This window comes from Triticum dicoccoides, chromosome 7B (assembly GCF_002162155.2).
Source record: "Triticum dicoccoides isolate Atlit2015 ecotype Zavitan chromosome 7B, WEW_v2.0, whole genome shotgun sequence".
Classification (NCBI taxonomy): domain Eukaryota; kingdom Viridiplantae; phylum Streptophyta; class Magnoliopsida; order Poales; family Poaceae; genus Triticum; species Triticum dicoccoides.
The window spans coordinates 597,131,305-597,143,476 of NC_041393.1; the positions used below are offsets into that span (position 1 = coordinate 597,131,305).

General features: G+C 45.0%; 1 pseudogene; it reads left to right on the top strand.

The window, feature by feature from the left end:
* LOC119341457 overlaps positions 1–12,172 on the top strand; it is a 48,204-nt pseudogene that overhangs the window by 28,464 nt on the left and 7,568 nt on the right.

Below are 12,172 nucleotides of genomic sequence, written 5' to 3' on the forward strand. Positions count from 1 at the left end.
GGTGGCACGGGCACGGGTGCGGGGCGGGGCGGCGCGGTGACGGGGGTGCATGGGACGGAGGAGGGGGTCACCGAGGCGGCAGTGGCGGCGCTACGATAGGGGTGGCACGGGGTAGCGGCAGCACGGGGGTGGGGTACCGGCAGCACGGGGGCGGGGTAGCGCGGGGCAGCGGCAGCTCGGGCACAGGACGGAGAGAGAGGTGGGACAAAGAGATGGGGCACGGGCGTCATTGGCATTTTAGTGAGGGCACGATGGCAAAGAGCCTAGCTAACGGACGTTAGTTTGGTCACTTTCTTTGCCGTCTGCTGGCAGAAGGCAACGAAAGTGGCTGTTAGATGGCTCTTGTGAGTGGGCCACCCTTCCTCTTTGCCGTCTGCTAGCTGACGGCAAATCTTCTATGTCGTCCGCTAGCGGACGACAAAGGGCTGGCTGACGGCAAACATGATCTTTGTCGTCAGCTCTTTCTTTGCCGTCAATTTTCTATAAGCTGATGGCAAAGACCTTCTTTGTCATCAGTTGGCTGACGGCAAAGATCTGGCTGATGACAAAGATCCTGATTCCAGTAGTGTACCCCAATATTCCAGAAACCCCAAGGAAGTCGACTAAAATCGATTCTAGCCGCCACCAGTTCCAGAAACCATAGATCCAATCTAGACACCATCACGAAGGGGTTCATCATCCTCATTGGTGCATCGCCGATGATGCATGAGTAGTTCATTGTAGACCTACCGGTTCGTAGTTAGTAGCCAGATGTCTTCATGTCTCTCTTTTGATTCTCAATAAAATGGTGTCTTGGAGATCTATTTGATGTAATTCCTTTTTGCAGTGTGTTTGTTGGGATCCAATGAACTTTGAGTTTATGATCAGATTTATGTTTTTATCCATGAAATTTATTTGAGTCTTTTGATCTCTCATGCATGATTACTTATAGGCTCGTATTTTTTCTTCGAATCTTTGGTTTAGTTAGGCCAACTAGATCATTTTTTCTTGCCATGGGAAGAGGTGATTTGTGATGGGTTAGATTTTACGGTGCTTGATCCCAGTGATAGAAGGGGAACCGACATGTATGTATCGTTGCCATTAAAGAAACAAGATAGGGTCTAATTCCTACATGAATAGATCTTGTCTACATCATGTCATCGTTCTTATTGCATTACTCTATTTTTTCATGAACTTAATACACTAGATGCATGCTGGATAGCGGTCGATGCGTGGAGTAATAGTAGTACATGCAGGCAGGAGTCGGTCTACTAATCTTGGATGTGATGCCTATATAATGATCATTTTTGGATATCGTCATAATTATTTGAAGTTCTATCAATTTCCCAACAGTAATTTGTTTACTCACCGTATGCTATTTTCTCGAGAGAAGCTACTAGTGAAATCTACGGCCCCCGGGTCTTTTCTTTATCATATTTGCCTTCGATATCTATTTTTATTCGCTTTTATTTTCAGATGTATTAATCCAAAAACCCAAAAATACCTCGCTGAATTTTATTTACTTTTATCTGCATCTATTAATTTACTACAATTTTATCCCGTCAACTTGACAATTCCTGGCACCGCTACCCGAAAGGGATTGACAACCCCTTCAATACGTTGGGTCGCAAGTATTTGTTCTTTGTGTGCAGGTACCGTTTACATAGTGTTGCGTGGTTCCCCTACTGGTTCTATAACCTTGATCTCATCACTGAGGGAAATACCTATCGTTGTTGTGCTGCATCATCCCTTCCTATTTGAGGAAATACCGATGTAGTTCAAGCCAACATCAGCATATATATAGAAGTACAATGACCAACTTGGAGTATAAGGCAAGGCAAGACAAATCATAGTATATCTTATGTTTCCTAATGAATCAATATACTCAATATGTTAGAGATATATTTGGGATACATGTATTTGGTAGTTTAGGATTTGTAATTCGTCTCCTACCTTATCTCTAGGAGAGGCTTCTTGCCCTCCAAGTCTTGTACTCAATATATGCTCGCTCTTGAGGCTCAATAATACACCCATCATATTCCGCGAATCCCCTCTTTAATCCCTTCTTGTCGCCGCCGCCGCCGTCAGGATGCCACCACCACTCTTCTTTGGCCGCCGCTGCTGCTACCCCTGTAGCCGCCGCCCGTCCACGCCCTTCGTCTTTGTCCAGTATCAGCCCGTCGCCAGCGTCGCCGTCATCTTCCCCGACCACTTCGTCTACTCCGACCACCGTTGGTGACATCAGCCCCTCGCTGATTGGCGCCACAACCGTCGTTGAGTCTTCTTCTCTATTGGCCCTCCGACTCCTAGACATGGCGTACAGCTCGTGCAGGTCCCTCGTCTATGCATGCCCAGTGCAGGCAACACCGATGCGTGCCTTCATCCACGATGTGTCCCTTGGCCTGGCAAGCCTGGTCGGCGCTTCGTCAACTTTGGCTTCATCCTTCTACGCATGCCTCGTTCTGAAAACACTGATGCGTGCCTTCGTTCATGATGTGTCCCGGGGCTTGGCAAACCCGGCGCGACACGTCGTTAACAACGTCTTCTTCCCAGCGCACCACAACTTCGATACCACTGCGCCTATGACTAACACGGCGCCTTCTTGCGCCCGCGGCTCCACGGCGACGTCCTCAACACCGGCTACCCCGAGTCGACATCGACCACGACGTTCTTCGCACGGCTACCTCAACCATGGCTACACCACCCTACGCTCTCGGCCACTTTGATAACGGCACAAAGGGCTACCGCCTTGCTTGAGAACCTCATCGGTTTCCACTCCAGCCACACCTTCTGCGATGCGTCGACCGTTATGACTGTGGTAGTGGGGGTGTCCGTCGGCTTGCCTTCGGATTCTTCTCCAGTCTCACCGTCTGTGTTGCTACCGTTGTGACTGCGGGGGATATTGAGTATATTGATTCATTAGGAAACATAAGATAGACTAGGATTTGTCCTGCCTTGTCTTGTACTTCAAGTTAATCATTATACTTTATATATATGCCCATGAGGCTCAAGCAATAAATCCATCAAATTCCACCAAGCCCTCTCTATCCCTTCTAACACCCACCATCGACACCGAGTTCGACGTCTTTGCCTCCAAGATGATCACCGTCAATAGAAAGCCCATCAAGCTTTAGATCTCGGACACAGTACGATGGTGTACCTCTTTTTCTGAGTGTGCCTAGATCGATGGGTCCTTTGCACTATACGTACGTACCAACTGTAGACGGGGGAGCTATTGGTTAAAAATATGAAACTTTAGGATTATCGAAGCATGCTTGGGAATTAAAAGTTGCCATTTGTAGCAGAGCTGGCCAAACGGGTCGGCCTGGCCGATTGTAATCGTGCCTAGCACGGCCCAGCCCGCCAGGGCACAATTATTATACGGGTCGTGCCGTGCCGGCCCGCATGCTGCATCCTACAGCCCAGGCACGACCCAGCTGGTAATCGGACCAGCCCGCCAGCACACCAGGCACGCTGGCCCACCTGCTGTTTGGCCTATTTGACATTTTTGGGCCTATTTTTTCTACTGGGCTAGTATTAAGCCATATAGAGATATATAAAAAATAAAAATAAATAAAAGAAGTTAATCGGGTCGTGCCGTGCCAGCCCGCATGCTCAGCCTAGCGGCCCAAGCACGGTTCAGGGTGTGTCGCGTGCCAGGCCCAGCCCGTTTAGCCCATGCTATGCCTGGCCCATGGCGGATCGTGCTGGCCTGCTCGTGGGCTGGCCTGATTGGCCTGGCCCATTTGGCCAGCTATAATTTGTAGACACATGTTGATGATGGCTTCACCGTTGATACTTGTGAGTTTCCGCCCGACAATGTTGTTTTTTTTACTCCCGACACGGGTGATCAGTACATTGAAATACACTATGAAACAAAATCCAATAATTCAGAAATTTTGTGACATCAAACACGATCAAATGTTTTAGACGTTTGCAAAATTCCATGACGAAATAACATTTGAGGAGCTCTCAACAGAAAAAACAAAATCACGGCTCAAAGCTTTGTGTACTATTTGAGCAGTGATTTTTTGTTGAGAGCTCCTCAAATGTTATTTGTTCATGAAATTTTGCAAGAACCTAAAATTTTTGATTATTGATGTTGTAAAATTTCGTAGTTCTTAAATTTTGTTTTAAGTTTTTTTTTCATGTGTTGTTCACCCGGGAGTAGCCACACCTTTCCGTTTTGGTATGAATTAGTAGTTCTCATGAGTCATGAGATAGAAGTAGTGCAGATGTGTATTTTGAGTTATCACTAGTGCAGAACCGGGATATAGCCCTGGTTCGTAAGGGCCTTTAGTGCCGGTTCTGTAACCGCCGCTAAAGGGACACCACATGGCAAACACATCAGTCACCGGCGCCTGCTTCAGGGCCTTTACGAGAATAAAATTTAATCAGATAATAATTAATCAAGCATGATAATTAATGGTATTGAAACTAGAATTAAGGAGATGCATTGTAGCTAGCTAGTACTACTTAATTAATTATACCTTGGGTCGAAGCCAATACAGCTTTTCTCTCCATTCGCCTGGAACCTCTTTCGAATTCCTGAACTTTTCCCACGACCTGCCCGCCGGCAAAGAAAATGAATAAACGAGTTATTAAATAGTTGATATCAGGAAATGACGAACTAAAGAGGCTGACATATCTTTACCTAATAATAAAGGACGGATTGTTTCTCCACTTTTTTTGTTAATTGTAGTGTTTTTCGTACGTGGTTCTCTTTTTCTCGGTCGTTGATGACCCGCAAGTATACGGGATAATTGTAGCCTCTTTCAATAAGTAAGAGTGTCGAACCCAACGAGGAGCTAAAGGTAGAACAAATATTCTCTCAAGTCCTATCTGCCACTGATACGACTCTACGCACGCTTAGTGTTCGCTTTACCTAGAACAAGTATGAAACTAGAAGTACTTTGTAGGTGTGATAGGATAGGTTTGCAAGATAATAAAGAGCAGGTAAATAAAAAGTATGGGCTGTTTATATAAAGATGCAATAAAGTAAGTATTAGTAGAGAGCTTTTTGTTATGAGAAAGTTATTTGTCCAAGGCAATCGATAACTAGACCGGTAATCACTATTGCAATTATATTTGAGGGAGAGGCAGAAGCTAACATACTTTCTCTTTTTGGATCATATGCACTTATGATTGGAACTCTAACAAGCATCCGCAACTACTAAAGATTCATTAAGGTAAAACCCGGACATAGCATTAAAGCATCAAGTCCCCTTTATCACATACGCAAACAACCTATTTACTCGGGTCAGTGCTTCTGTTCACTCACACCACCCACCATAAGCAAATCATGAACATATTGCAAACCCTACAGCGGGGATCCCTCACGCTTGCGCGACACGGGGAGCACCATAGGACAGCACCAATAATAAAGCATGCAACTCAAACCAATCACGATCATCAATTAACCCATAGGACAAAACGGATCTACTCAAACATCATAAGATAGCCATACATCATTGGGAAATAATATATAGCGTTGAGCACCATGTTTAAGTAGAGATTACAGCGGGTAAGAGAGGAGTTACACCGCTGCATAGAGGGGGGAAGAGTTGGTGATGAAGGCGGTGAAGTTGTTGATGAAGATCGCGGTGATGATGATGGCCCCCGGCAGCATTCCGGCGCCACCGGAAGCAAGGGGGAGAGAGCCCCCCTTCTTCTTCTTCTTCCTTGACCTTCTCCCTAGATGGGAGAAGGGTTTCCCCGCTGGTCCTTGGCTTCCATGGTGTGGGAGGGGCGAGAGCCCCTCCGAGATTGAATCAGTCTCTCTGTCTCTCTCTGTTTCTGTGTTCTCAGATTCTGCCCCTTCACCGTTTCTTTTATATCTGGAGATCCGTAACTCCGATTGGGGTGAATCTTTCGACCAGATCTTTCTCATAAAATTAGCTTTCTTGTAGAAAAAGAAGAGCGTCAACCGCCTTACGGGGGGCCAGGAGAGTCCAGGGCGCGCCCCCTATCTCCTGGCCCCCTCGGGCATCGTCTCGCGTTGATTTTACTTCCCAAAAATCATAAATATTCCAAAATAATTCTCCGTCCTTTTTATCCCGTTTGGACTCCGTTTGATGTGGGTTTTCTGCGAAACATAAAACATGCAGCAAACAGGAACTGGCGCTGGGCACTCGATCAATATGTTAGTCCCAAAAATAGTATAAAAAGTTGCCAAAAGTATATGAAAGTTATAGAATATTGGCATGGAACAATAAAAAATTATAGATACGACAAAGACGTATCAGTCGTTTGCAGTTTCGTACGTCGCGTTAATTTTTTTTTGACACACCGACCATTATCTGCACGTATGTACGCGTAAACCAACTAATCTAGCACCTGTTGTGTGAAAAGTAAGCGGACAGTTTCCTTTTGTCATCTTTCCTCGGTCGTGTACGTGTTACGGTTTCAGTAAGGAGAGATTGAGGATTTGGGATTTCAAACAACGTGGCCCAGAGATAATAAGGAAAGGAAGAGCGTAACATAACTTGATAAAGAAGGAAGAGAATGAGGTAATTAATGGTGAGATAATTGAATGAGATTCCTGAGAGAGACTTGATGCATATAATTATGATTGGCTAAATAAACAGATTATGGTAATTAACGGTGGGCTGATTGAATGGGATTCCCAAGAGACGAGACATCATGCTGCATATAATTATGATTGGCTAATTAATGTTGGGCTAATTAAACGGAATATATGGCAATCTCTGAGAGACATGCATGACGCATATAGCTATGATCGACTAATCATAATGGCAAGTTAACTAAACAAATTATGGTTATGGATTCCTGTGGGGCATGCATATATGGCAACACGTGTTCTCTTGTAGGAGACTCCAAGAATGCAGCCGTTATAATAAACTCGATCGGTTACATGTGACTGGATCACAAAACAAAAAAGGTACATAAAATATCTGACTGCATCCACTAACCCCTCGAACGAGAGGTAGTCTTCCACCACTGATTTTTATCCACTCTTTTTTCCTCACTTCCTTTTGATGATTTCTTTGTTTGCTTCCATGTGTGTTTTTCTACTTCCATATAGACTCCCCAATCCATTCACCGCAATTACAGTTAAACTACTTATGCAATTTAATTTCATGTGAAGTCAATGACTCATTATTTATGAAACTCTTTATGTTTGCATGATGAAGTTGGATTTGACCAAATAGATATGTTAAATTGTGGAAGTTTTTCGCAATTACTATCCATCTAGGTTTGTTTGCTTGTTGTTGTTGGTGCTATAATTGTTATTTTAGGTTGGTTTGATTGTTGTTGTCCTCAAATGATTCATTGTTTTTTCTCAACGGCGATCGTTGTCCCACAATTTTCTTGGCTTGGGCACATGGTTCATAGGAATTATTGTTTTCTTCCATTGCAACACACGGGGATTGGTGCTAGTAGTTAATAATGATTGAAATTACCTGTCAACCATCCCCTTCACCATTGTGTAGTCTTTTTTTTAAGTAGTGAGTCCAGTACTTTAACTGTTTCTTCGTCAATTTTAATGATTAACAAGATCCAATGGTAACTGCATGCACACACGTTTGCATGTCTTAATTAAGCGGGCATGTGCATAACACTCATCAACTACCCTAAACCCTATACACTTAATTATTAGCTAGCTAGTAAGTAAAAACAGAATTTGTAGTACAAGACAGTGTAACTCACGGTAAGTTGTAAGGAAGTAGTATATATTCATTGGTATTGAGGCGCTTCAAGAACTCTAGCATGTTTTTCTCAACTTCTGTTTTATACCATGGATATTTCCATGTTTGTTCATTAATGGTATTTGGGTCAATGAACCCAATGCCATAGCGTCCACCTTTTTTCATTTCATACATCTTCATCCTCCATAATACCACAGAAAAGAATATAGTGAGGATAATTACAGGTAATAATCGATCAATGAGCACTACAACTAGCTTGAGACTTAAATTATAGAAAGAAATCACTTACAGACAATAGCAACTGACAAGAGATTTGTCGAGTGTGTCTTGATTGAATAACTGAAATAGTTCTGAATACTCAATGGCCAGAGCTAGCTTATGGAAGTAATACTCTTCCTTGACTTTCACCATGAGGGACTCTCGATTGGTACTCTTGGTAATTTCGTTGGTAGGTTCTTGACCTCCTCAGGCTTGACCAAAGGTTGGCCTCGGACATATTTCCGTTTTATGTCCTGGGGTCTAGGCAGAGGCATGGGCTCAATCTCGAGAAGTTGTCCAACAGTGATACCGAGCATTTCGGCCTACCTTCTATGCTCGTCGGTTATTACCACCTGACCGGCGCCGGTACTCTCACGTGTTGATACAACAAGCGGGGGGTCGATTACGCCGCCTGTTCTCCTAGCTAGGGAACGGTTTTCCACATTTTTGGCTAGCTTCTTAGCTCGAGCTCGAGCTCGACTCCTTTTGTCGTGCTCGATGTGCCTTCCTGATTTGGTGCTCATAGTCTGAGTCAACAGGCTTGGGAGCTGGTCAATCTTATCCTCGAGCACTTTCTCCCTTGGCGGCGGTGACGATTTCGGTCCAAAATGGGTGTCCACTTGGGCCTTCACTATGGCTTCGTTTTGCTCCTTGGTCATGTCGTAAGGCCTCTGCGGAAGAGGCGCGAGGCTTGGACCATATTGAAATCGCTTGCCTCCGCCTGTACCTCATGTACTACCTCGACTTGTAGCACTACGCACCATAGCTGTGGCGGCTCTCTTCCGCGATTGCTGAGGCAGCGGAGACGGCTGATGCGGTGTCAGACTTGGAGAAGGAGTGGCACGCGTTGGTGGACTTGGAGGAGGAGGACTGGCCTCACGCGTTGGCTGAGTTGAAGCAGGAGGAGTGGCCTCACGCATTAGCTGGGTTGAAGCAGGAGGAGTGGCCTCACGCGTTGGCTGAGTTGAAGCAGGAGGAGTGGCCTGAAGTTGTGCCAGACTTGGAGGAGCGTGAGTCGTCTGCTCCTCGTCACCTCCTGGAATGTCAAGCTCTAGCTGACGTGGTGTTGGTGGACTTCGAAAGATGATGCAATCCTTTCTCCATAGGATGATACGATGTATGGCCTCTCCCAGTGTGTGCTCCTCATCACCTCCAGGAATGTCAAGCTGTAGCCCCGAATATTGGTCCACCACCTCATCAACCATGACACGAGCATAGCCGGCTGGAATCGTTTTACAATGGTAGGTTGCTCCGGGGGGATTTGTATAAGCAACGACGTCCGCCGCCTTCACGGATATGTTCTTTATTTTGAAGTGTAGCTCACAATTAGTGTTCTCCATGATGTCATCCACAGGGTATCTATCCAGCAGTGCGTCACCCTGGGCGGAACCCTCGCTGCTTTTCGGTATGGATGGGGCAGTGCTACCCAATGCTGGATCATCTACTAGCTATGGCCACTGCTGAGACCCCTTTCCTGGCTAAGGGAGTCGATCTGTTGCTGCTGCCGCTGCAATTTGAGTGCCAAGTCCGCGTGCGCTGATTCTAGGCCTTGAAGGCGTTCTACTTCCTGCTTCCTCTGCTCGTCCTCTAGCTTCTTCTTCTTCTCCTCCTCCATCTTCCTTCTCGCACAGCTTCTGTAGTCGGTGTTCCACTCAGAAAAGCCCTCATACCACGGAACAACGCCCTTGCCTCATGTTCTTCCCGGGTGTTCAGGATTTCCCAGGGCACACGTAAGCTCGTCGTTCTCTCTATTGGGCGTGAACACCCCTTTTCGAGCTTCTTCTATTGCTTCAACTAACTTAACATCGGCTCCTTTAAGACATGCCTTCTTCGAAACCTCGCCTGTCTTCGGGTCCAACGCCCCCCATGCGCATAGAACCAAGTTCTGCACCTGGGGGGCCAGCTCAATGTAACTGGAGTGACCTGTGCGGCCAGCATCTCTTGCTCAGACTTATCCCACTTAGGCATTGCCACCGCGTAGCCACCTGGCCCCAGCCTATGGAATTGCTTCATTTTTTCGGCATTGGCCTTGTTTTTTCTAGATAGTTCCTTAGATAATTCTGATTCGTTGAATTTCACGAAATCGTCCTAGTGTTCTCTTTGGTTCTCCAGTGTTCCCTTGAATTCTAGAGTCTTCTTTCCTGCTTTGACGTAGTTATTCCATACAGTTTTCTTGTGGTTGTTGAATGCAATTTCCATCTTCCTAAGAGCAGCGTCCTTGACTTTCTCCACATCTGCAGCTGTGAAATGATCTGGTAGGGTGAAATGTTCCATGAGATTTTCCCAAAGTGCAGTTTTTGCTCTGTCGTCGACAAAAGTAAGATCTGGACGGGGCTTTGATGGCTCTTTCCATTCTTGAAGGGAGATCAGGAGTTTATCCTTCATAAGAACTCCCCATTGACGAACGAACTTGTTCACAATGTTCTTAGGCGCTATAGGTTCGCCATTAGTTTTGCTGGCATCGATGTTGTACTTTACGCCCTCCTTCAACTTTTTTCCCGGGCCTCGCACTCTGCTTGTAGAAGATTTGCTCGATCCGGAGGGCTGAAAGAAGAAAGATTGATTCATTAATATATCTTCAAATCATTTAAAACATGTGATGATCACCAGATGCCTGCTTATATAAATATACCTCATCGGTCTCTATTATTTCAAGATCAACATTTTCTTCGCCATCATAATCATTAATTTCTTTGCCATCATAATCAAAGTTGTCGTCCATGACTTCATCAATTCGGTCGTCGCGATCGAATATCATATCATCGCCCTCCCTGGTATTGTTTAGATATTGGGAGCCATCATCTTCTTCATTTCGATCATCTGACCCGCGAGGGGAGCGTATGATCTCGAACAGGGCCTCTTCTCCCTCTCTGCCGATATTGTCCGCCATAGCTTTTATTTAACTAATCCAGAAGAAATATAAAACAATTCAGTATTCAAATTACAATGCATGCATGCAATCAATAAGGAAATCCTGAATCATACTCCCTCCGTTCCTTTATATAAGGTGTATTTGTTTTTTGATAAAATTTCACAATGTAAGGTGCATTTCTCCTAATTCCTCATAATTCCCTTGTTAGCCTTCCAGAAAAAGGAAAAGTATTTGTCTCTTGATTGTCTATATCTCTTCTTGTAGCAAAAGAAGGAAAGTTATCTCTCTGTCGATTGCATGTATCTCTTATTTTTCTGAACTAACTGATTTATTTACAACTAACCAACAAATTTGCTAAGGTTAATATTGTCTTAACATGTCTATAATTATGTGCCTTGGTCACCGTGCCAAAAATAATACACCTTAGATAAAGGAACGGCGGAAGTAGTACATAATATGCATCGTCTCGAATAATATATAATCTCGAATACATCGTCTCGAATATTATATATCAAATACATCACTAGCTACTTAGGTAATAAAGATCAAATACTACAGAATAATCTAGGCCACTCGCGGTTCCTGAGGCGCGGGCGCTGGACACCCAAAGAGAAGGAACCATCACAGGATCATAGCTCCGGTCATCTCCCCAAAGACCCTGCCAGGTATTAGAGAACCTGACATCCATAGCAGCCATGTAGCGACGGACGTGCTCGTCCTCCTCCCTGACACGGTGACGCACCACCTCCAGCGGGGCCGGCTCCCTCCACACCGAAAGTGGCCCACGGGAACGTCACCAAAGGAGCTCAGGGTCGACGACGGGACCCGGGTTCCTCACCAAGCGGCGAGCCCCTGAAGGTAGCACCTGCCAGTGCCAGCCCGACGGAGCCCAGTCACGGACATGGGTCCTCTGAAGCATGACGTCATCGCGAATGGGTCGACGGCGAGGATGCGGCTCAGGCATCGTCGAGAACAAATACTATACGCCGCAAAAGTAACATTTTTTAAATGATTGGATTGTGATTTCTTATATGCAAATTCCAAATTTCTATAACTAAAATTATAAGAAACTAAAAACAAACATTTCTATAACAATTTGAAATTAATCTAATTCATCTAGCTAAAACTAACATTTCTAACATTTCTATAACATTTCTAACATTTCTATATACTATTTGACATTAATCTAATCTAATTAATTAACTCATCTAAAACATTTGTATAGAAAACATAAAAAACATAAAAAACTAAAATCTAAAAACAGAATCGTGTGTGTGTGCATGGGCGCGCGCGCGCGCGTGTGTGTGTGTGTGTGTGTGTGTGTGTGTGTGTGTGTGTGTGTGTGTGTGCGCGCGTGTGCACCTACGGCGCCGGCGGCGCGGCGGCTTTGATT